Source organism: Amblyomma americanum, chromosome 9 (genome assembly GCF_052857255.1).
Source record: "Amblyomma americanum isolate KBUSLIRL-KWMA chromosome 9, ASM5285725v1, whole genome shotgun sequence".
Lineage (NCBI taxonomy): Eukaryota > Metazoa > Arthropoda > Arachnida > Ixodida > Ixodidae > Amblyomma > Amblyomma americanum.
The window spans coordinates 103,059,658-103,084,489 of NC_135505.1; the positions used below are offsets into that span (position 1 = coordinate 103,059,658).

The 24,832-nt window shown below is 50.4% G+C and overlaps 1 pseudogene; it reads left to right on the forward strand.

The window, feature by feature from the left end:
- Window positions 1–790: 790 nt before the first annotated feature.
- LOC144103553 (uncharacterized) lies at window positions 791–2,999 on the forward strand (annotated as a pseudogene).
- Window positions 3,000–24,832: the final 21,833 nt, after the last annotated feature.

Consider the following 24,832-nt stretch of genomic DNA (forward strand, 5'->3'; position numbering starts at 1 on the left):
GGTGCAACTGGACGTTACGGACATCGAGTAATGGGCGGCCAACGTCGTTGAGACGACGGATGGAGCCACCAAAGAGCTGGAGACGGACGAACGGATAGACAAGATGGACACTCGGCTGGCCCACCTAATAGAAGCCAAGCAGTTCATAAAGGCGAGGTGGCAGAAGCGACGAACCAACCGAAGTCTAAGAAGGAATATCGCCGAGCTCAACAGGCAGATCGAGGTCCAACGCAGGGTGCTATGCACTCAACAATAGAACAAGGTCTGCAACGAAGCCGACGGACAGATGCACAAGGGCAAAACGTGGAACATACTTCAGCACCTCCTCTACGAAACCAAGGCCAAGGGCCACCAACACAACAATCTGGCCAGGATCCTACACAAGGCAATCTGCAAACACGGGGAGTGCGTGGTCAAGCGACGCTTGGACGCCAAGTACCTTCCGACCACCCCTACAGAAAGACACCCGGATTACCAAGGCAACGAGAACGAGACGCTAGATCGAAACATCCAGACGTGGGAAGTCAGAGTTACCCAGCAGGATCTCAATGGCAGGTCCACCGCGGGTCCCGATCGAGTGACCAACAGAGCGCTCAAGAACCTCGACGAAGCGGCCATCGAAACGCTCACGAACTACTACAACAAGTGCTGGCAAGAAGGAAGGCTGCCCTAGCAATGGAAAGCAGTCAAGACGATCCTCATCCCCAAGCCTGGCAGGCCGCCCAACATAGAGAACCTCAGGCCGATCACGCTCACTTCGTGCGTGGGAAAGGTCCTCGAGCACGTTCTCATGAACACGGGGCAGCGTTACCTGGAATAATCGGAGTTTTCCCAAATTCTATCATCGGGTTTCAGAACAAGCTCGGGACGCTAGACGCCATGATTTTACTGAAGAACGAGATCATCGACGATACGACGGGCACCAAGGACAACAGAGCCATACTCGGGCTGGACTTGTAGAGCACCTTCGATAAAGTAAGGCATTCGGCTATCCTGGCCCAAGTATCCATACCAAACATGGGCAGGAGGACATACCAGTACTTGAAAGGCTTCCTGACGGAACGGACCACCGAAATCTGCGCGGAAGACCTGCAGCTCGAAGAGAAGCAGCTGGGAAGCATCGGAAATCTGCAGGGCTCGGTGATCTCTCCGCTACTCTTCAACCTCGTGATGATCGTGGTGGCCAACCGGCTAGAAAAAGTAGTAGGCGTCCGGCACGCCATTTACGCCGACGACGTTGAGCTATGGGTACCGGGAGGAAGCGATGAACACATTGAGACAACGCTGCAAGAAGCGGTCAACGCCATCAAGGAGCAGCTGGACGGGTCTGAACTCGTTTGCTCTCCGGCCAAGTCAGAACTGCTGGTGATTCCACCGAAAGGAGCGGGCAGGAAAAGAAAGAAAATGGAAGTAAAGTACGAGCGTCCCAAGATCACGGTCAAGACGGCGGGAGGCCAAGTAATACCGGAAGTCGAGAAGAGTCGAGTGCTCGGGCTGTTCATCCAGCGAAACCGAGTTCAAGGTGAAGCGGTCTACAAACTCGCGGGCAAAGCTACCGCGGCAATGAGACTCATCTTGAGGGTGTCCAACAGAAAAGCGGGGATGAAGGAGCAGAGCCTGACTAGGCTCGCTCAATCCTTTGCAGTTAGCCACTTAACGTACGTGGCCGCCTTCCACAACTGGAGGCCGAGCGAACGTAACAAGGTAGACGCCACCATAGGCAAGGCGTATAAGGCGGCACTCGGTCTCCTCAAGAGCACGAGCACCAAAAAATTAATGGCGCTGGGAGTCCACAATACGCTGTACAAAATAGCCGAAGCACAGAGAACGGCGCAACACGAGCGGCTCTCTGAAACTTGAACCGGAATACATACTACAGGACCTTGGCCTCGAGCCGAGGGAAGGCACGCAGGAGAAAGACGTACCTATACCGGATAGCATCCACAGAAAGCTCAGGGTCTGCCCAATCCCGAAGAATGTGAACCCCGAGCAAAACAAGGAGTGGAGGCTGGCGAGGGCCAGGGTTCTCTTGGACCTCCACGCCAAAGAAGAAGGCTCCCTCTACGTGGGCGCGGCGGAGTATCGAGAAAGCAGCAACGCATACGCGGCGGTGGTTGTCGGGGCATCGACGGGTGCAACGAAGACCGCGGCGAGCGTCCGGACTCTAGAAACGCACCGGGTGGAGGAGGTGGCCATCGCCTTCGCCGTCTCCGATCCCGGATGCACTACAGTGTTGTGTGACTCTAGAACGGCAGTGAAGAACTACGCCAAGGGTAGGGTATGTAGTGAGGCCACGCGCACACTTCGCAAGGCCGAAGACACCGGACGCAAAAGTGCTGTGATGATCAAGTGGTTTCTGGCCCACATCGGCAGTTACGTCTCGGAAGATGGGAATGTGAACCACAACGAGACGGCGAACTCGGACGCGTGAGGATTAACCAACCGCGTGGCTTCAAGCACGGCCGACTCGGAGTTTTGGTCGCTGTGCAGTGCCAAGGACAAGATGACCACCTTCAACGAAATAGTGGAATGATACATACTGAACAGACAGACTGCCGCCGCCTCACCCGGGGCTTACCCGGAAGGTGGCAGTGTTATAAAGACTGTTACACACAGGGTTCCTGCTCAGCCCGGTGCTAGCTAAGCACGTGTGTCAGAGTGTGTACGCGAGTGACGTGTGTACACTGTGCCCGAAGGAGAGGGCCACCGCGTTTCACATCCTTTGGTACTGTAGTGTAAATCCGCGAGAAGCCAGCGAGAAGACAATCCCGCCGCAGCTAGAGGCTGCAACGAGGAGCTATGATTAAGAGACAAAACTCAAAGCCGTACAGTAGGTCTCGGCCGCTCTAGAAAGGCAGCGACCGAGCGAAACCGAGGAGAAGTGGAGCAGCACACCCAGGAAGAGGGCGCCGGCCCTCTCGGACCCGCGGAAGTCGCGAGAGACCAAGACCCCGAGGAGCACAATGCACGAGACTGACGTAGTGGCCGCGCCGCGGTAAAAGCTTGTCCTCCCTGCGTGGAGGGAGCCTAACAAATTCTGCAGGAATTTTCTATAAAGATCTTTTTCTCTCTCTCTCTCTCTTTAGCAACAAATACACCCGGTGACAAGGAGCCCTCGACGCATTGGCGTGAGTTCCTAGATCCAAGCATCGTAGGGCCAGTATGCCACCTCTCACAACATGCCTGCAGTGTCCAGCCTGTGCAAATGTAGTTTATATGTACCACAAAATCTGGGCATGCTACTTCAGTCCGTATCGAAAACCACCACTCACCATTTCCAAAGAACCCGCCGCGGTGGCTCAGTGCTTAGGGCACTCGACTACTGATCCGGAGTTCCCGGGTTCGAACCTGACCGCGGCGGCTTCGTTTTTATGGAGAAAAAACGCTAAGGAGCCCGTGTGCTGTGCGATGTTAGTGCACGTAAAGATCCCCAGGTGGTCGAATTTATTCCGGAGCCCTCCACTACGGCACCTCTTTATTCCTTTCTTCTTTCACTCCCTCCTTTATCCCTTTCCTTGCGGCGCGGTCCAGGTGTCCAACGATGTATGAGACATACTGCGCCATTTCCTTTCCCCAAAAAATAAAACCAAAAGAAACCATTTCCAAAGAATAATGGGAGGTTGTTATGCCTAGCGATGACTTTAAACGGAAGCAAGGAAAAGTCGTGAGGACTAACGCAGCGGCCACGACCAAAGGACTGCCGCGCTCGCCGCGGTGGCTGAGTGGTTAAAGCGTTCGTCTAGAGGCGGAGTACATGGGTTCGAACCCCACAGCGGTGGCTGCTTCTCAATGAAGGTGAAGAGCAACAGGCGCCCGTGCGCTGTGCAATGTCAGTGCATGTTAAAGCTCTCCAGGTGGATTAAATTATCCAGAAGCCTCCCCTACGGCACCTCTTTCTCCCTTTACTCTTTCACAAACCTCCTTTATTACTTCCCTTAGCCCTCTAGCCCTGCTTACCCTCTTTCCCTTCACCTACCCGAGAGATGTGGGAGACAGTCCTGCTCACCTGTTCTACGATAGAGAGCGAAAGAGCCCTTGTGGCTGGGGCCCGAGCTGCAGCGGAAGCCACAGAGGTCCCGGACTAGAAACATCTCCTAAAATTTTTAAGGTGCTGGCCCGGAAAGCTAGTGCCCACTCTCTCCTGCTAATTATTATCCTCATAATAAGCCTGGCTACACTCACTGCAGGGCAAAAGCCTCTCCCGTGTCTCTCTAATTAATCCTTTCCTTTGCCAGCAGCGCCCACCCTATGCCTGCGAACTTAATCTTATCAGCACACCTAACATTCTGCCGCCCCCTCGTACGCTTGCCTTCTCTTGGAATGCCTTAAGGTCCAGCGGTTATCTTGTCATTGCATTACATGCCCTGTCCAAGCCCATTTCTTCCTCTTGATTTCTACTAGGATGTTTGTTCCCTCACCCACTCTGCCCGCTTCCGGTCTCTTAGCTTTACACCTATCATTTTTCTTTCCATGGCTCGCTGCGGTGTCCTTAACTTAAGCTGAATCCTTTTCGTTAGCCTCTACGTTTCTGCCCTGAGTACCTGAGTACCTCTAAGATACAGCCTGCTTCTTGCCCACCTTCGCATTGAAGTCGCCCGTCAGTACAGTGTACTGTCCTTTTACTTTGTTCATGTTTCCATAGAAACTTTCAATGGTCTAGTCATCATGGCTGCATGTAGACGCGTAGGCCTGCACTACCTTCAGCTACTTTGGCAGCTTTATCTTGACTAATGAGGAATCCCACACCTAGTTCTCGTTCATCCGCTAATCGGCGATAGCACAGCATGCGCCCGTCCTTAACAACTGCATACGCCTCACGTGCCCTCCTAAATTTACTGAGCCCTAAGGCATCCCAGTTAATGCCCGCTAGCTCCTCGCACAGCACTGCTTGGCTAACCTCATTAGATATGGTTCTAGCGTTGTACGTTGCCAGGTTCAGACTCCAATGGCGACCAGCCTGGAGCCAGGGATTCTTAGCACTCTCCGCTGCGTCACAGGACTGACCGCCGCCTTGGTCAGTTGCTCCCCAGCTGCTGGGGACTGAGGGCCGAGAGTGAATTGGTTTCATCATAGAAGGCTTTGGCCAAGTACTACACCTGGGTCGTCAAAACCTGTTCTGGTCAGGGAGTGCATTGTCGGTTCTGGTCACCGAGCTCAGACCGCACCCCAGGCCTTGTTATTCAATTTCATCCACACGCAGAGTATCCTGCTAATAACCTTGATTAAACTTTGTCCCACACCAACACCTTTTACGGCGCGGTTCAGGTGTCCACCAATAATTCTGACACAGTTACTGTGGCATTTCTTTTCTCAAAACCAATCTTCGTTTTTTCGCTCTAGGAGATGCACTCGAAAACCTCAATAATCTTTCACTATATAAGGTAATTTCAATAACGCAACCGCTCAACGTGAGGATTGTTTTGCCGAAGCCACACCAAGGAGGCAAAGAACATTGTTTAACAGTGACGTGTTACACAATGTTTAGACCACCTGAGACTTACCGAGAAGCGATGACATTATTAACCAAGGGCGCCTTTTCATTCTGCATCCATGGAAACGCGGCCGCCAAGGCTAAGGTTGAATCCAGGGGCCAGATTACGTAATTGTCAATTAGGAAAATTGTCAAAAACTTGGCACAATGGTGTCAATAAACCTAGCTCCTATTGTTCGGTCATGGCCGGCGGCCATATTGCTTTTTGCGTCATTGGTGGCTACAGATGACGTCACGGATGTGGCAGAAGTGATGACGTTGCACACTATATTGTGCAGCTGCTATTTGAGAGCTTTTTGTCACAGTTTTGAGGCCGTCAATTTGACCGTTGCCTTTGTGACAGAAAATGGCGGCGGTGTGCTCTGCGATACGACTGAGGCGAAGTAGGGCGCACGAAGACGCGTTTGACTTGCCGGACGAGCTGTTTCGACGCCTTTTTCGACTGGAGAGGAAGACTGTGGATAGCTGTGCGACGAACTTGCCGATGAACTCGGAGGTTTGCGTGCGAGTGCGCTTGAGGTGCGGCGGCAGGTGCTGTGTGCACTGCGGTTCCTTGACAAGGGCAGCTTTCAAGCTGCCGTTGGTAGCGAGGCGCACGTCGGCATCGCTCAACCGACGGTGAGCAAATGCGTGCGGCAGGTATTGCAGGCAATCTGCTAACTTAGCGTGCAGAAGGAGTGGGTTCCCGCGGTCACCTCTCTGACACACAACTACATAAAAATAAGACACGCTTATACTGGCAAAGCACTTTATTTTTCCCAGGAAATGGCACTTCGTGGTCATCTTCTGTTCCCCAAGTGGAAAGAAACAAACAACCACTAGTCACATGTTGCAACAATTCCACTTTGGCATTTTTATCATCGATCGAAAGAGGCGAAAAACACCGACTTCAACAAGTTGTCTTCGTGAATTTCGTACCAAGCGCTTCTTGCAAGTTCGCTCGGTAGGCATGTAGCCTTAACTGCATTCGTTCAAATTTTTCTGCGCACTTAGGTCAAGCGCACAATAGCTTCACTTCAGACGCCGCGTAACACAATAAACACGGCGTAGAATCGGCTGCTTTCGTGCAAAGCGGCTTGACATTTTACCGCCGTCAGCGCATCCCCGCGGCAGCAAAAGTTACCCACCAGCCAATTTATTAGCACAACTTCGAACACTTTTTGTTTTGCTTAATATTGTCAGACTTTAAACAAATTGTTATGGCAAAATAAAATGTTAGTTTTTCATCGTTGTTTATTTATTATTTCTTTTTGCACAAAAAGTAGAATACGGGCCCTATAGCTGTAATTGGCTGATTCCTCGTTGCGTCACGGGATGACGTCTCATCTTGTCATTTTTGCGTCACATTCAATAACTTGTGACAGAATTTGTCACAGTTGCGTAATCTGGCCCCAGGTCACCTAGCACTGCAGCCAAGCGCGGCTACTGAGCAACCCCAGAGAGACATGTGATCACATACGAGCATCGGCGTCCTAGAATAAGATGTAAAATAAAATCGCGCATGTTTTGTGCGACGTTAGCGCATGTAGAAGAACGTCAACGCCCACTTGCTCGAATCAATTCGTCGACGTCCAAAACTTTATTGACGAACTGAGGAGTTCGGTACAAGAACGCTGTCGGGAATCCGCACAGCCCCACTGTACTCAAGCATTCCTGGAGACCATAATGCCTGCAGCCAGGTAGGTAGCGTTGGTCTGCACGACCGGGTCCTCGGAGAGCAGCACGGTCTCGCAGAGGAATCATCGCACTCTAGTTGGGGAGTTTATGTCGTGCCCGCAAAAGCAGGTCAGCCTTCTCCTTGCGTAGCGTGCTGTCCTTGAAGACTTGGAGGAACTCGGCTTTGAACGTATCCTACGTTCCAATCCAAGATTCATTGCTTATAAACGAGGTCCTCGCGTAGTCTTTGAGGGTGATATAAACAAGACGCATCTTGCAGTCAGCGACCAAGCCATTGTAGGTGACCATCTGGTGGTACTGGCCCAGCCAGTCTTCGGCGTCCTCTTGGGGCTGGCCGTGGGAATGGGGGGGGGGGGGGGGGGGCTACGGCTGGTGGTGGATCAGGACTGGCGGAACTGAAGCTGGAGTATGCATTTTGGTAGCCCTTCGTGGTAGATTAGAAGCAGAGAACAGCACAAATTCGGGACGTATGCATTGCAATCGGTGACTGCCCTGGGAGTCTGGCGTGTCTACATTAAGTATATGTCCAGCGCGTGAACTGCGACTTGAAGGGCGCGTACGGTACATTATCGACGATCTCAGCACCTCCTCCAGATGTCAGGTTGCCGTTAAGCGGGCGAGAGTCAGCAGCGCCGTAGCCCTGTACGCGTGCTTCTACAACACTTATTTCTCTTCTTGATAAGTGCATAGGTCTCCACGAGGGCAGGCGTCAATATGACAACCTCTAATAGACAGCTCCTTCAGCTCTTCCCGAAAGTGCGATGCAGCTGTATGCCGGGCTTTACAATGATGCTTTCATTGCTCCTGCAATGTATTGTTTTCTTCATCATTGTGGAAATCTGGGCAGGAGTGTTCGTTCCTTTTTCAAATGTTGAATTCCACATTCACTGCGGTGGCGTTAAATCGCTTCAATGATAAGATTTATTTGAACAGCTGGGATATTTTTGGTGGTGGTTAACAAAATAACCAATGCACTACGAAGTGTGCTCCGTAGTAGTAGCGAGAAAAAAGATTCCCACTGACCATGCTTCCCAACAATTAAGTCCTTTTGAAAACATCAGATTATTGCTGTTTCACTCTTCTGTCAATAGGTATGCTATAACGTTTTACATCGCCCACAAGCAATTCCTGTTACATACTCAAAGATGCTTATGGTACCTCCTTAGTTGGCTCGCCTTATATTCTTAGCTTCATGTCTACTGGCACATGTCAATGTATCCGGTAACCTTGGCATGTGTACATATGGCAATAAATTTTTCTAATTACAGGACAACACGCAGCTCATTAAGCGAATTACTAAAGTCAGTATCAGTGAACCTGTACATCAAATGCTTAATGCAAAAGCATTTCTTGTCTCTTTACTAGAAAAACCAGCGGTTTTTGTAAGCGTACGTACTCACATGTAGTACAGAAAGTGCCAGAGAAAGAGAAACTTTATTACAAGTAAGGCAATCTGGCTACACCCATGGGTTCTGGTAGTGATGGTGGTGAAAACATTTATTACATATGTAGAGAACACGAAGTATGCTTAGAGCAGCCTGTAAGGGACCTGCCCTTACAAGCCCTGCGTTGCCACACGACGCCACTGATCTCAAGTGTGTGTGTTCCTAAGGTACATAACACTGGCAGCCAGCCCGGTAGCGCTGGTCTGCACAGCCGGATCCTCTGAGCGAAGCAGGGTCTCCCAGTCCTCGCAGGTCTTCAGGTTCTCTAGGCACCGTGGGCGAGAGTCCACCGGGCAGAGGCAGATAATGTGGACGAAAGAGGCGAAGGGTTCTCGGCACACTGTGCATGAAGGAGTTGGGAATGAGAGATGATAGTGGGCGTAGGTAAAGGTTGGCAGAAAGTGTTTGCTTAGTCTGCGCCAAAGTGTTGTTTCTAAGGACAGGTGGGGCCAGAGGTAGAGCTGGGCGAGGAATATCTGTAGGCCTGAGTCAGCTCGCTGAATGAGTTCATGCGCTACTTCGTCAATCTCCGATCTGAGGCCACCTGAACCAGGTGTAAAGAGCCTCGGACTCAAATGTTGGCGGCGTACTTTCCGGGATTTCCGGAGTGCGCAGGCACCCAATCAGCTCTACATATTGGGGTGAGAGTGCATCTGGCGATTCCATTATGCCAGAAGCACGGCGATGGACACGACCTCGCATAAAATTTTGAACTGCAATTTTAGAGCCTGTTGTATCGGGCTTCCGAGTGGACGATGGTAATTTCAGTGGCGACTTTCTCATCAGCCTCTGAGCAGGTGTCTGGATGATAGGAAGTATGAGGAGGGTGGCTGAAGAGACCACAACGGCTCCGGTAGCTTCATCACTCGTGCAGGCAGCATCCACCTATACAGCGTCTTGATCGGAGCCATACCCTCCATGGAGCACCTTCACACGGTCTCTGCGGCAGTGTTCATGGTGGGACGGGTGCCTATTTCGTGGGTGTGGCTGGATGAGCAGCTCAGGCTTTAGAGGTCGAGGAATAAGCAGGAGGGCTAGGTGTTTGGCCGGTATTCTGATTCCCAGGGAGTCCAGGATATACCAGCCTGAGAAGATTTGTGAGAGTTGGATGTATTGAGTCTGTCGGTAGGCCTCCACATGTTATCCGATCATGTTGTGGAGGCTCAGGCCTAGTAATAAATCTGTTGTTGTGTTGAGGTGAAGATCAAGTGCGCCCTTGAATGCCATGCTGATCAAGGCACCCAAAACATTTATGTCGAGTTTGCATTGTTGCAGCTCTGGATTAGTTTAGAGCACATGGCTGAGGACGAAGGCATGGATGAGGCGACAAAGATCATGCACCTTTGGTGGCTCGAAACACTGCGGGTGAGGTGCGATATCGCGCCTGCAACTTACTTGAGTTTCTTGATGGCAACAGTGTTTTTTTCACTGTTCTGGATGTTCAGGCGCAATAGGCGGAGGCTGTCAACTTCCAATGTCGGGTCCCCATTCACTTCAATGGCAATGAGGGAGCGGCGGTTCTTAGGTCGGGCGAGGAGCAGTTTGTATTTTTCTGGGGAGCAAGAGTGTCTATTGCTTCGGGCATAATTCTGGATTAGGATGGCTGCTTCCAGTAAGGTTTTCTCTCTGCTGCCGTCACTGTCATATGGTGTGCCACATCGTGGCATCGGCGCCGTAAACTCTGCGCTCTAAGTAGGAAATCGATGCCAATATTAGGGCGGGGGGGGGAGGTTCGGGTGATGTTAAACAAGGAGAGGACGAACCGTTGAGGTTTGCCGGTACACTGAAGCGTGTAGGAGTGGGACCAGAGTGGGCCGAACTGTTTGTCAGCATTGAGCTCAGTGAGAAATGATTAAATGTAAGTATACGTGTGCTCACCACATTCAATGGTGATAGCGCAGGCATGATCACGTGGTGCTCAATACAATCAAAAACTTTGCTTAGAGAGATCAATAGCTATGACAGCAGTGGTGTGACCCTGAAGAAGCGGGTCGAAAACGTGCGTGAGTTGCAGCATGGAGTCTTGTGCTTGGAGATGTAGATGAAATCCCGCCCTACTGTGCGAATATAGATTGTTGTCCGCCATGAGCCTCGTGAGTATCGTTGAAACATCATGCTCGAAGAGCCTCCCGAGACATGAAGTTAGCGAAACCGGGCGAAAGTTTCGGAGTGAAAGTGGTTTTTTTAGTTTCGGTTTGAATGTTACCTTCGCGTGGCGCCAGAAATGCGGGAGGATGCCCTCCCTCCAGCACAGGTTGAAGTACTGAGCACTTTGGTTGATCGAGTAGTCATCCAGATTACAGACACTGAAGTTTGTGATTTGTTCTGCACCTGATGCAGAGTTGGTTCGGAGAACCAGGGGGCCCGCTCTCACTACCCTTTCCGTGATGTCTGTGCAGAGTGAGGGATCGGCTGCTCCTATGAAGAGGGGCAGAAGTGTGGGGCACCTTGAGTGGTGTATGTAGTTTGAAGTCTTTCCAGGAGCGCCTCGGGATTGTCAATTTGTTCGCGTGTAAGGAGTGTCGCGTAGTGTTGTTCCACTGATTTGGTGTGCGTGGGCTCAATGACGTGCCGGAGGAGCTGGCATGCGAGTTTGCTGCACAAGCTTCCGGCGATGCCGCCACATATCCGCCCTCGTTCTATCGGCAGAGTTCCTCAGATTGTGGTTGGATTTTTGTCTGCCTCTCGGCTAGCCACTTATTAAGTGTCCTTTTGTGTTTATTGCCTTTCCAGCATTCCAGAAGGCTGTAATAAGCCTCCTTGAGGTGGGCGAGGCGTTTGTCCAAGAAAGGGATTTCGGTAGTAGTTTCAATTTATTGCGTGTTTTGGTGAACCTCATGCTGGAGTGATTGCAACCAGGCGTAGCTGTTGAGTGATGCACCCAGGATGAATTGAGCAAAAAGGGGTTATTCTGAGAAAGAGTTAGAGGATAAGGAAGAGTGTGTGTAATTTGAGCCAAAGGGTTGCCTGTCGATTGCCCAGGCACTTGTGCGGTGCGGGGTATAGCTCACACGAGGCTTTGCTGACCTTTGTCAGCTCGCTGAAAGTCTGACCATTCTCTTTCGTGAATCCCGGGTGAGGGAAGGCGCCAGAATTTGGTTTAATGATATCTCGGGCCAACATATTTTTGGCCTCGTTTCCAGGATTCTGAGAGCACGCGGAAATCCACAAGAGGAAGTGGGGGGTGGTATTCCTGGCAAGTCCAGTATTCTAGAAGCAGAGACGTGAATTCGGCCTCCTGCAAAATTTTGGATTTGGAGTTCCAGGATCGAGCCGACCTCAACGGTCGCTTTGCGATGGAGGCAAGACGCGTCAAAAAAAATTATTTGGGCTCTCAACCCGCTGCGCTTGCTCAGCGGTTATGGTACTCGTCTACTGAGCCCGAGTATCCGAGTTCGAGTACGACAACGGCGGCCACTTTTCGATGGAGGCAAAACGCAAAAGGCTCCCCTGTGCGATGTCCGAACCCGTTAAAAATCTCTAGGTGGTCAAAACTATTGCGAAGGCGTCCACTACGGCAACTCTTTCTCCCTTTTTTTTCACTTCCAAGTTCATATCCCTTCCCTTACGGAGCGGTTCGGCTGCCAACCGAGCGGTTCGGCTGCCAACCGAGATCGCTCATACAGTTTCTGCGTGATTTCCTTTCAAAAAAAAAAACAGTTTTCATTTCGTCCTCCCAAATCTCTCTTGGTAATGAGGAAAGGAAGTTCGCTAACTGCCAGACTTTGAAGGTGGATAGCATCACCTCCATAAAGCGCGACAGATCTATGCACTGACAAACTGAGCCCGCCCCCTCCCCCCCGCTGTAACTCAGTGGTTAGGGCGCTCGACTACTGATCCGGAGTTCCCGGGTTCGAACGCGACTTCTTCTTCTGTTGTTGCCAGGATAAATGAAAAGGAAAGTGCACAGGCCTGCCCACTGACTCAAGCTGAGCCACAATCACTTCCACGTGCTGAATGTAGAAAAGGTTAAGGATAGGATAGAAAGATAGAATAGAAAAGACGCTCGCTATAATGCCCCAGGCCGATCCCGGAGGCAGTGCAATACCGGGCCAACCGGTGGCGGAAGTGAAGCAACCTTCAAGCACTCCGCCACATTTCCAAAAATATGTTGGGTTCAAAAGTGACACTTATCAGATATTCTATAACCGAAAATGGCCCACGGGGCTTCGGGGAAGCGCTTCGAACGCGACCTCGAAGGCTGCGTTTTTATGGAGGAAAAACAGTAAGTCACCCGTGTGCTGTGCGATGCCAGTGCACTTTAAAGATCCCCAGATGTTCAAATTTATTCCGCTGCCCTCCACTACGCACCCCTTTCTTCCTTTCTTCTTTCACTTCCTCCTTTATCTCTTCCCTTATCGCGTGGTTCAGGTGTCCAACGACATATATGAGACAGATACTGGGCCATTTCCTTTCCCCAAAAACCAATTAACATTATTATTATTAACTGAGCCAGTTAGTTACTTTTTTCCCACAAATCCAAAGAATGTTTAGGCCGCGAAATTGATCAGGTGATTATTGTTTATCAGGGGATGAAATGCGCGGTAGTTTCAATTCCGGGTGGACACCTGAACCTGAACCTGCAGTGAGGGATGCGAGGAAAATTAGAATGAAAGAGGTAAGCGAGAGCGGTGTAATAATAATAATTGGTTTTTGGGGGGAAAGGAAATGGCGCAGTATCTGTCTCATATATCTTTGGACACCTGAACCGCGCCGTAAGGGAAGGGATAAAGGAGGGAGTGAAAGAAGAAAGGAATAATAGGTGCCGTAGTGGAGGGCTCCGGAATAATTTCGACCACCTGGGGATCTTTAACGTCCACTGACATCGCACAGCACACAGGCGCCTTAGCGTTTTCCTTCATAAAAACGCAGCCGATGCGGTCGGGTTCGAACCCGGGAACTCCGGATCAGTAGTCGAGCGAATTGTAAATTGTAAATCGAGCGAATTGTAAATTGAAAATTGGGTTTTGGGGGAACGAAATGATGCAGTATCTCTCACATATCGGCGCAAACCTGAACCGCGAAGTAAGCGAAGGAATAAAATTGGGACTGAGAAGAAGCGAGGAAATAGGTGCCGTAGTGGACGGCTCCAGAATGATTTCGACCACATGTGGATCTTTAACCTTCACTGACAGCGCACAGCACACAGGTTGCTTAGCGTTTCGCTTTCATCGAAAGCGGCCGCCGCGGTCGGGTTCGAACCCGAGTACTCCGGATCAGTAGCCGGGCGCTCTAACCATTGAGCCATCGCGGCGGGTACAGAGGTGTAGTACTGTGGGGCTTCGGATTAATTTCGACCACCTGGCAATCTTTATTGTACACAAACAACGCATAGCACATGGGCGCCTTTTCTGTCTAGGTTCCATCAAAACGCGGCCTCCGAGGTGGGGTTCGAACCTAGTATCCTTTATACACCAGCTCAGAAGCCGAGCGTCTAATCACACTTCACTGTAAACTAGACTGTCTTATATGGTTTGTACAAATGGGCCCAGATGCTCAAAATTATGACCCATCTTTTAATAGCTAGCTCCTTCAGCCCTTTACTTATGTTCGATGTAGGTGTACCCGCCGCGGTGGCTCTATGGAAAGAGCGCTCAACTACTCATCCGGAGTACCCAGGTTCGAAGCCGGTCGCGGCGATCGCATTTCGATGGAGACCAAACGCAAAGGCGCCCGTTTGCTGATGTCAGTGCACGTTAACGATCCCTAGGTGGCTGAAATTATTCCGGAGCCCTCCACTACAGCACCTCTTTCTTCCTTTCTTCTCTGAGTCCCATCTTTGTCCCTTCCCTTGCAGCGTGCTTCTGGTGCCAGCTGATATGTGAGACAGATACTGGGCCATTTTCTTTCCCCAAAAGCCTATTTCTATTTTCAGGTGTATGCCGGGCTTCGCATTCAGGTAGCCCTGCTGCGGCGGCCCCGTTAAAGATCCCCAGGTTGTCGAAATTATTTAGGAGACAACCTCCACTACGGCACTTTTTTCCTCCTTTCTTCTGTCCCATTACGTTCACCCGTACCAGGTGTCCGCCGTCTCAGGTACGTATCGGCCTTTCCGAACGCCACCTTCCGCCAGCCTCAATGTCGGGTTGTCGAATATGTCGGAACGGATAATTCCTGGGACAAAGACGCAGAGGAAGTGCCTGGGTAGAGCACCCGCTTTGCCCGCTGCTCTTTTCCTTTTTGTTTATGTTTTCCTTCCTCAGCATTGATTTTATTTTCTTGCAGGATATATATTTATCTGCGAGAGAGAGAAAAACATTTATTGAAATCTCAATGAGATTAGCGGTTGGCTGTCGTCTTCATCGTTGACATCAGGCCTCTTCGCAAGGTCGGGCCCTATTCCAGGGCTCCGCTGAGACTTGCTGCTTCGCATGCGTGCTGCCCAAGGCCCTTTGGGCTGTGAGCTCGCTGCTGGTGAGCAGACCCTCCCATTGCTCCGCACTCGGGGTTTTGGGTTTGTGGAATACATAATTGCGTTTGCACTCCCTTGTAATGTGGTATAGCGGGGGGGGTTGCCCCGCCCCACGGGCATGTGTCCCTGAATTGTGCAGGGTACTTTTTGTGTAGAATGTATAGGTTGAAGAATGTTCCTGTTTGCAGTCTCCGCCAGTTCACTGCTTCTTGTTGTGTTAATGCGCTGTGTGGCGGAGGGTACATGAGCCTCTGTCCTCTGTAGCAATTTAGCAGCTCCGCATATACTGGCTCCACTATAGTAGGGTTCTCTAGTCTCCAACACCTCAGCTCGGAACGTGATCTCCAAACTAATCTGTCCACCCTTGAGTTTCCCCCTATCCCCGTGTGTGCCGGTATCCAGAGTATCTTGTGGGTTACTTTTTGGCTAGGGGGCCCTGTTTTGAGGAGGATTCTTAGGGCCGCCTTGCAGACTCTACCTTGCGCTTTGTTCCTGCATGTGGATTTCGAGTCTGTTAATATGATCAGTGATTTGTTGCTCTGATAGCCTTCGGCCGCGGCTAGTGCAACGGCGACTTCCCCCTCTGCCACCGTGTGGCCCCGTAGGGTTGCGTATGCGATCGGTTTGCCGGCGTTATCCACGACTGCTGCGGCGGCATTGATTATTCTTGTGCGTTTATCCCACGGATAAATCGCTGCGTCCGTGTACACCTTGTTTTCTAGTTTAGCCAAATGGCGTTCCACACAATCTGCCCGCGCCTGTCTTCTAATCGCGTGGAGATTCGGGTCCATGTTCTTTGGTATAGGACAGACGAAGGGTTTTACGGATGTTGTCGGGGATATCGGCGGATCGATCAAAATGCCCTTCCATGTCTTAACCTAACCTCTTATGGAGTGCTCGGCCCACGGCTGACGTTCGGATTCTGGAATTCTGTGTCTTGAGCTGTGCTTCCGCTAGTTCGCTGAAGGTGTTGCTGAGCCCCAGCTGCAGCAGCTTGTCGTTTTGCGTGTTTCTAGGCAGGTGTAGCGCCGTCTTGTATGCTTTTCTTAAGAGCGTGTCAGCTTGTTCCCTTTCTTGCTCGTTCATAGGGTGTACGGGAGCGAGTAGGTGACTCTGTTGACCACCAGACTTGTGACCGGTTTTATCGTATCAGCTTCTTTCATTCCGTATCTTCTTTGGTAGACCCTGGTTATCATACGACTCACCTGCTCCATTGACTTTTGAAGCAGGCTGATCGTGTGGCTGCATTTATTACTTCCTTGGCTGCACATGCCCAAGACTCGTATCATGTTTCTCTCTGGTGTGTTTTGTCCCTCGAGCTTCACTTCTAGCTCTGCTTGGGTGGGGCGTCTTCCCACTCTCAGGAGCTCGGATTTCTCCGTGGCGCAGGCTAGTCCCCTTTCTTTAACATAATCTTCCACGCAGCTTCCTGTTTCTTGCAGTTTCTCTTGTTTTTCTCCCAAGGAGCCTTGGTTGACCCAGACTGTAATATCATCTGCGTACATTGCGTGTTGTATACCTTCGATCTTGCTGAGTTTCCTGGCTAGACCAATCATCGCTATGTTAAATAATATGGGCGAGATGACAGAGCCTTGTGGCGTTCCTTTGCTGGGGTAGTGAAGCTATCGCTTCTCATGTCTCCAAGTCCTACGGTGGCCTTTCGGTTGGTCAGGAAGGCCCTGACGTAGTCATGGGTCCTGCTTCCGCAGTTTGCGTTATTCAGTCTTTTCATGATGGCTGCGTGGCTGACATTGTCAATGGCCCTTTTGATGTCGAGCACCATGACTATGCTTTCGCCCGATTTGGGTGCTGTGTCGAGGACCTCCTCCTTGATCTGTAGGTGGACGTCTTGTGTCGATAGGTTTGCTCTGAAGCCAAACATGCTGTGCGGGTGTAGCCCTTTGTTTTCTAGGTGTAGTTGGATCCGTTTCGTGATGATTCTCTGGTATAGATTCCCCAGGCATGAAGTGAGAGAGATGGATCTGAGGTTCTCTATCTGCAGCTTCTTGCCCGATTTAGGAATCATCACCACTACGGCGTGCTTCCACTCGTCTGGGATTCTTCCCTCTTTCCACAGGGTGTTGAGGTATGCTGTTAGCTGATCCGTCGCCTCGTCGCTGAGGTTGCGTATAAGGGACTTTCTGATTCTGTCAGCTCCCGCTGCCGTGTTCGTTGTTATCGCCCTCATTGCCGCGGTGACTTCCACGCGTGTTATGGGTCTGTCCATGTCGGGGTTCTCTATTCCTAGGTACTCCTCGTCGTAGCCTTCGGGTTCGTTCTTGCCGTATCATTTTGTTCATACCGCCTCGAGTAGCTGCTCGTCGTTACCCTCGTATTGGTGTACGAGTCTCTGGATCACCTTTCCGCTTTCGGCCTTATTCTTTGTGGGATCCATAAGGGCTTTCAGTATGCGCCACGTTTTAGCCGTGCTGAGTGTTCCCTTGAGCGAGCTGCTGAACTGTTGCCACCCTTGTCTGGCTAGCTGTGCCGCGTACTATTCCGCTTGAGTCGTGATTTCCACTATTTTCTTCTAGAGCTTCTTATTCAGCTTCAGTTTTTTCCATCTTTTGGCGAGCCCGCGTCTTGCCTCCCATAGGCCCAGTAGCCGCTTGTCCACCTCCGGTACTTGTTCCGTTCTAACTACTTCTTGCGTGTGCATTTCTTGTATTTGATTTAGCTGCTGGCACCACTCCTATATCGAGGTGATCTCGCCTTGTAGCTGTCGGCTGTGTTGTCGAAATGCGTCCCAATCCGTTAGGCGGGCCCTGCCGATCTTTCTCTTGACGTTTTCTGCCTCTATCCTGGTTCTTATGATATGGTGGTCGCTGCCTAGGTTTTCCGGCATGTTCTTCCACCCGGCCTGCTTTGCTCCTTTAACAAAGGCTAGGTCTGGACACGTGTCTGGGCTGATGCTGTTACCCTGCCTTGTTGGTTGGTTTTCATCTATTAAGAGCTCGCAGCCTATCTCTTTTGCTGCGTTACATATATTCTGACCTTTTCTCTCGGCATTTTCGTATCCCCAACTCGCGTTTTTGCATTAAAGTCCCCCTGCTATAATTAGGATGTTCGACTTGGCTAGCCTACTCGCTTCAGCGAAAAGCTTAACGAATTCGCCGTCCTTTTGTCTGGGGGGCTGTAGAGATTTACTACGAAGGTGCCTTTGGCCCTTCGTTTCTTCTTGGGAATTATTTCTGTTATCACGTGTTCTATCTTTGTACCCTCAATTTCTTTGTGTGCTATGGTTACTATCTCGTTACTGATGAGGGTTGCGGGGCGTCCGCTTTCCTGGCATATGTACCCTTTTAGCGTGGGTGTAGTGCTGTTTTCTTGAAGCATGATAATGTCTGGTGGACTGTCTTTCGTGTTGAGGTACTGCTGTAGGAGCCCATATTTACGCCGGTAGCCACTACAGTTCCATTGCTACAGCTCTAGTTGGTTTTTTCCTGCCATGTTGTGTTGTTTGTGTTTGTACTTTGGGTTTCTGCTCCGAATCTCCTATCTCTGGCATCGTTTATGTTTTTCTGAGTATTTTGATTTTTTACGTAGGTGCGGAAGCTTTGATCCTGCAGCGCTATTTTCTGTTGTATTTGTTGTACTTGGATTTGCATTGTTGCGATAAAGCTCTTCATCTCATCTCCGAAACTTTGCTCTTCTGACTGTTGTGTGGGTTGCTTGGCTGGCGGCGGTGGTGATCTCTCAGGCGGGCACCCTGCTTGCCTTTGCCATTTGCCACTGCATTTCCCTTATTAGGTCGTCTATTCTGTTTTTCAGCTGCCTCGTCTCTTCGCGGCATAATTCCAGCTCTTTTTTGAGCGCCTTGTTTTACTCGTCAAGCTTCACCTCGTTATTTGTTTGCATGTTATTCTTGTTAGTGCTTTGCCCCGAGTGCGGAATAAGTGATTTGGGAGGGCCCGCTCCCAGCTCACCTTATCGCCGCTCTTCTGCTGTTGCTGTGATTGCCCCTGCCTCTGGCCCGCGCCGCCGTTCTACTTCCCCAGCGGTGGGTAGGACTCGTCCTTGCTGGCACCTCGGCTCTGGCTCCTGCCCCGGTTGCGGCTTCGGCTCCTCGACTTGTGCTCGTTTCCGCTCCGGGCCTGGGTTTGGTCCTTCTCTTCCACCGCCCGCGGCTCCGGCTCCTGCTCCGGCTGTGCCGCTGGCCCTTCTGTGTCGGTCGTCCTCGCCGCTCCTCGGCTGTCTTGAGGCGCTGATTAAAGTCCCTCTAGCCTGTCGCGTGGTCTCCTCCGCAGATCAGGCATTTGAGCGTACATTGATGTTCTTCCGCCGGGTTTTGCTCGCCGCATTGCTTGCAAGCATTGGTCTCGGGGATCGCGCAAACGTCGGACCGATGGCCTAGCTGGCAGCAGAAGTAGCAGACTTGTCTTGTAGGGCGATATGGATCACACCACATCTTCCCTCCATATTTATCTGAAAAAGTCTCTATGCCCACCAATTCTTGGCAAATCTCACTATATCGGCATATGCCATTGTATGAGGGTAACAACAACCCGGTACTCGCTTTGATTTGTGCTCTGTGCCCTGGTCGCCCCTTCTTCTGACTAACCTACGGTCGCACTGTACCCACGCACACGGCCCTTTGTTAGCAGTTGGTAATTTCTCTGAAGACGCTGAGTGTGAGAAAGTTATCGACGTCATATCGAAGCTATCGTTTTAAAACGCCATGGCAAATGTCGCTTGTCAACCAGGACATGCTCACAAAAAGCGCTCTACCCGCCAGGTGTTTGCACGAATCGCGCATGCTTCTCGTGTACTGCGACATGCTGCTGCGTGCGCTGCATTTCCTCAGCAATAAACTCGTTCAGACTAGACGGCCCAGACAGCATTTCCTGAAAAACATTGGCTGTTGTGTCGGTTTGGTTAAACATTGAGTGACGCGAGAGCTACATCTGCCTAGCTACGCTCCTCTCCTCCTCCTCTCCTCCGCTCTCCATCTCTGCCCCGGCGGCTCAGCCTGGCCAACACCCTCTCAATACTTCAAGAAAATATAGAGAGGGTGTTTTCCAAGGAAATATTGAGAGGGTGTTGGCGGAGCCGCCTACTTATACCTCTCTCTTGTCCACACCACCCCCCATCTCGACACGGCGCATGCACACAGCTGTCGCGGCTCGGTTTCGCCGGTGCGCCGCGCCGACGGGAGCAGCAGCTGCTCCGCACAACGTGACCAACTATCTCAAGGCCAGGACGCCGCCACAGAGCTCAAGGGGTTCCACGCTGAAGGCTCGAATAGCTAACGTAGTGTAGCTCTCGCTACAAAACCAGTTCTCAGACTTCACGGCAAGAACACGAAGGAGAGCCACTCACTGCATTACACAGCGGTGCAGAAGATACCTACGGGCTGCCTGTTACAGTCGTTTGTTACAATGCGCGATTCATTATTCGTGCTCTTTGAGAGTTGTCCTTAAACTAAACCTTGGTTGCTAAACTGTAGCCAGAAGTGTCTTAGCTAAAGCCCAATTACTTTGTATTGTTCCCACCACTGCTCATGTGAGGGTGAGTAGCAGCACCAGAGGGTGAAGTAAACACTGTTACGGGGACTATATGGTAACTTCGCCGGCGGAAACAGCCGAATTATCCCATATAACTTGAAATTTAAGAATTCTGAAAAAAAATTCAAATCTTTTCTTATGTAAAATGCTTACTTTACTCCTTCACTCACAATCATCATTTTATGGATGAAAATATATTTAATATATAATTTTGAGCAGTCCTAAAATGTTGTATACCAGGCAGATCCGCTATCTGTTATGTGCGATAGAGCTTAAAACGTTTGACATAGGGTAGACGTTTGAATCACATTTGACACTGGTGCTCGGTATGCGACTGATTTATGGTCTCAGCGAGATTTTGCGCTCTCTTTGGCACTGTACTTTGCGACCAGGCGTCTAGACTTTTGACGATGAGGACATTCGGCTTTCTCACTGGTTTTCTCAACAGCCATCTCGATTTGGAGATGGCTCTCGATGTAGATTTGGTTTTCTCACAAGTCATCTCGACGTTGAGGACATTTGGTTTATCCTTGACCAGGTACCAAGCCATTGACTGGAGATGACTCTCGATGGAGATTTGGTTTTCTCACCAGTCATCTCGGCGTTGAGGATATTTGGTTTTATCCCTGACCAGGAACCGAACCATTTACTGGAGATGACTCTCGATGGAGATTTGGTTTTCTCCCTAGTCATCTCAACGTTGAGGATGTTTGGTTTTATCCTTGACCAGCTACCAAGCCATCAACTGGCGCCGGTTACAAACACACACCATTCGAAACCCGGCCCTCTGCAATCTTATGTACCCCGCGCAATTTTCACACAAATCCGCAATTGCGAACTTAGGGCCACCTTGGACCACATACTGCGGGTATGTCCTCATGCTCCCCAAGAGGGACGATGTATAAAGACGAAAGACCAATGGAAAGGATTACTAATGAGCTCCGACAAGGCGATTCAGCTCCAACTCGTGCGACTGACCGAAGCCGCCACCGCGAATCAAGACCTTTTTGCAGTCCTCTATGCTGGTATCCCTCGGGTCACCTTCCCTAGTTTTCCTATCCTATCCTATTTCTCACTTTTCGGTGTACACCCAACTATCCGGCGAAGCAACGGATCGGCATGGAGGAAGTGAAAGAAGGTAGGAATAAAGAGGCACTGTAGCGGGCACTACGGATAAAGTTCGGCAACCTGTGGCTCTTAATGGGAACCACGACGTGAACTGAATTAGTACACCCCACAAGCGTCCTTCGCGCTTCAGCCGCAGTTGCCGGCGGTGAATCCTCGTCGCGAGGGATGCAGCCGAGCGATCAAACCGCTGAACCACCGCGGTTGGGGTCTCGCACTGCTAAAGCTATTGTGCGAGTTTACCAGTCCCGCACAATAACTTATATGCATGTACCACGCACAGCTTTTTATTCGTAGGAAACCAATGCCGTCCAGTGACGTAGTAGTGCACTCCCATTGGCTCCCTGGTCTCTACTGTGGTAGCAACGAGGCAGTAAAGAGGACGCAAAGGGCGCCCGTGTAGCATTGTTTACAGCTATACGAAAATAGTTCTATGGCGGTCAGTGCCCGTATGAGGCATGCGGTACAGCCATCTAAAAACACTAATTAACGATCCAAAGCATGATATATTGCTTGCGAATGCAACTCGACACAGACACACGACGAACTGTTCAAAAGCAGGCGAAATGATTTTAAACAACAGTAAACTACATGACGGTAGACACAACATAAATCATTAGGTGATAAGAAATCTGCTGTGAAACATTGCCCGTATTTTTCCGCAAATAATCTTCATTAGCGTCCTGTGCGGCCCAGCTCAAAAGCTGAGCGAAATAATATATCAGCTTTTGCAAAAATTCTTCTGCTATTATCTCAAAATACGAAAAATGACGAGTATACAGCCCTTAAAATGGCAGCGTGCCGTTTTTTTACACCGAGATCTGTAAGGAGGACCACAAGTGGCTTTTACCCAGTGAGGCGGAGTAGAAAACCAGGAGGTACCCGGAGGTACTGGGGATTCAACCAAGCATCTCTCTGCTATTGGCCATCACCATCACCATCACCACCTTAAGACCATCACCACCTTACAGTACAGCTGGTGCACGATGAAGAAACGAAGACAGAAAAGTGATCACGTTTGGATTCAGGCTAAACGCAAAAGACGCCAGTGTACTGTGCGATGTTTATGCACGTTAAAGATCCAAAAGTGGTTGAAACTACTCAGGGTGCCTTCACTATGGCACCTACTCCTCGCGTTCTCTACATTATGCCTTCCCTTACGGCGTGGTTTAGGTGTCCACAGAGATATCAGACAGATACTACGTCATTTCCTTCGCCCAAAAAGCATTTTTCCGCGGCGGCTGCGTTTTTATGGAGGAAAAACGCTAAGGCGCCCGTGTGCTGTGCGATGTCAGTGCACGTTAAAGATCCCCAGGTGGTCGAAATTATTCCGGAGCCCTCCACTACGGTACCTAATTCTTCCTTTCTTCTTTCACTCCCTCTCTTATCCCTTCCCTTACGGCGCGGTTCAGGTGTCCAACGATATATGAGACAGATACTGCGCCATTTCCTTTCCCCCCCCCCAAAAAAAAAACAATTTTCTTTCACCCCCAAAACCAATTATTATTATTATTATTATTATTTCTTTTTTTGCCAGTAGGTTGTGCGATGTTAGTGCACGGTAAAGGTGTGTTGTTTTTGGGACTGCAGGAAAAATGAAGAAAAGAGAAGTGCACAGGCCTTTTCATTGTTTCAATAATAATAATAATTGGTTTTTAGGGAAAGGGAACGGCGCAGTATCTGTCTCATATATCGTTAGACGCCTTAACCGCGCCGTAAGGGAAGGGATAAAGGAGGGTGTGAAAGAATAAAAGAAGAGGTGCCCTATTGAAGGGGTCAGTAATGATTTCGACCACCTGGCGATCATTGCCGTGCACGGACATCTCTCAGCAAAGCGTTTTTCCTCCATAAAACGCAGCGGCCGCGGTCGGGTTCGAACCCGGGAACTCCAGATTAGTAGACCAGCGTCCTAACCACTGAGTCACCGCGGCGGGTCCACTCTCTCAGGCAGAGCCACAATCGCTGCCACGTTCAGAAAGTGGGACTTAAAAGAGATATGAGGCAAAATTGAAAGGAAAGGACGCACATCGCAGCAAACGCGTCATCTGAAAATTGGTTTTTGGGGAAAGGAAACGGCGCAATACCTGTCTCACATTTAGGCTGACACCTGAACCGCGCAGTAAGAGAAGGGTTCAGGTGGTGGTAGTGGTTTTATTAAAAATATTAGTAAAAAGGAAGGAAAAGATTTTTTGCTAGCCCCGGCATCTGCCATCGATACTGAAGCACCTGAGCTGGGGCAGCGGGAATAAAGGATAGCAGGCAGAATGGAGAAACGAAATGAAAGAGGTGAGGGGACAGGAAGAGAGGATAGGGGGAGAAGTAATATGTACAAACTATTTACACAATAAGAAATGTGTCCAGGTTGTGCGCGTGATTAGTTCATTTTAGAGGAATTAAATCACACACGCGCACAGCACTGTGTTGCTTACAACTGGAGTGGGGCGTCCAGTTATTAATCGTTCAAGGTAGAACTGACGGAGCGTTCGGTCACTGCGTGTAACTACCTGACGGAGAACAGACGGGACGTCAAGCCCGTGTGTTCGAGGAATGCACAGAGGCTCACCAATGTTCGCCCACGAGTGCGCGCACTGCCCTGCGGCCACAATAGCGTCTTGATGGAGTCTGGTAGTATGCCCTGCGCCCTATAGGCCGCGAGCATATCGCGACGAGCATCGGCGAACGCGGCACAGTGAAGGAGCAGGTGTTCTACTTTTTCCACTGCACCGCATCCGTCACACACATCACTCGTCGCGATTCCGTGACGCACCCTTCTTTTCCCGTTCCTCACGCAGCCAATGCGAGAAGGGATCAAGGAGCAATTTTAAAGATAAAAAGCCAAGCAAGCCACCCATCCATCCCCCTTCAGACGACCACGCTAAAGATCTCTAAATACTTGGTCTAGTGGTTGCGCATCCGCCTCGCCTGCGGTAGGCATGGGGTTCGATCTCCACCGCCGCCAGGTACCAACCGGTGATACAATAGGCTTGAGGGATAATTTGGACGACCTGGGGATCTTTAATGTGCACTGACTCCGCACAGCACACAGGCGCCTTTGCGTTTCTCCTCCATCGAACCCGGGTACTCCAGATCAGTAGCCGAGCGCAATAACCACTCAGCCATCGCGGCGGGTAATAACCTGAAGAGACGACGACGGTATAAGAACAGATACAGCCGGCGA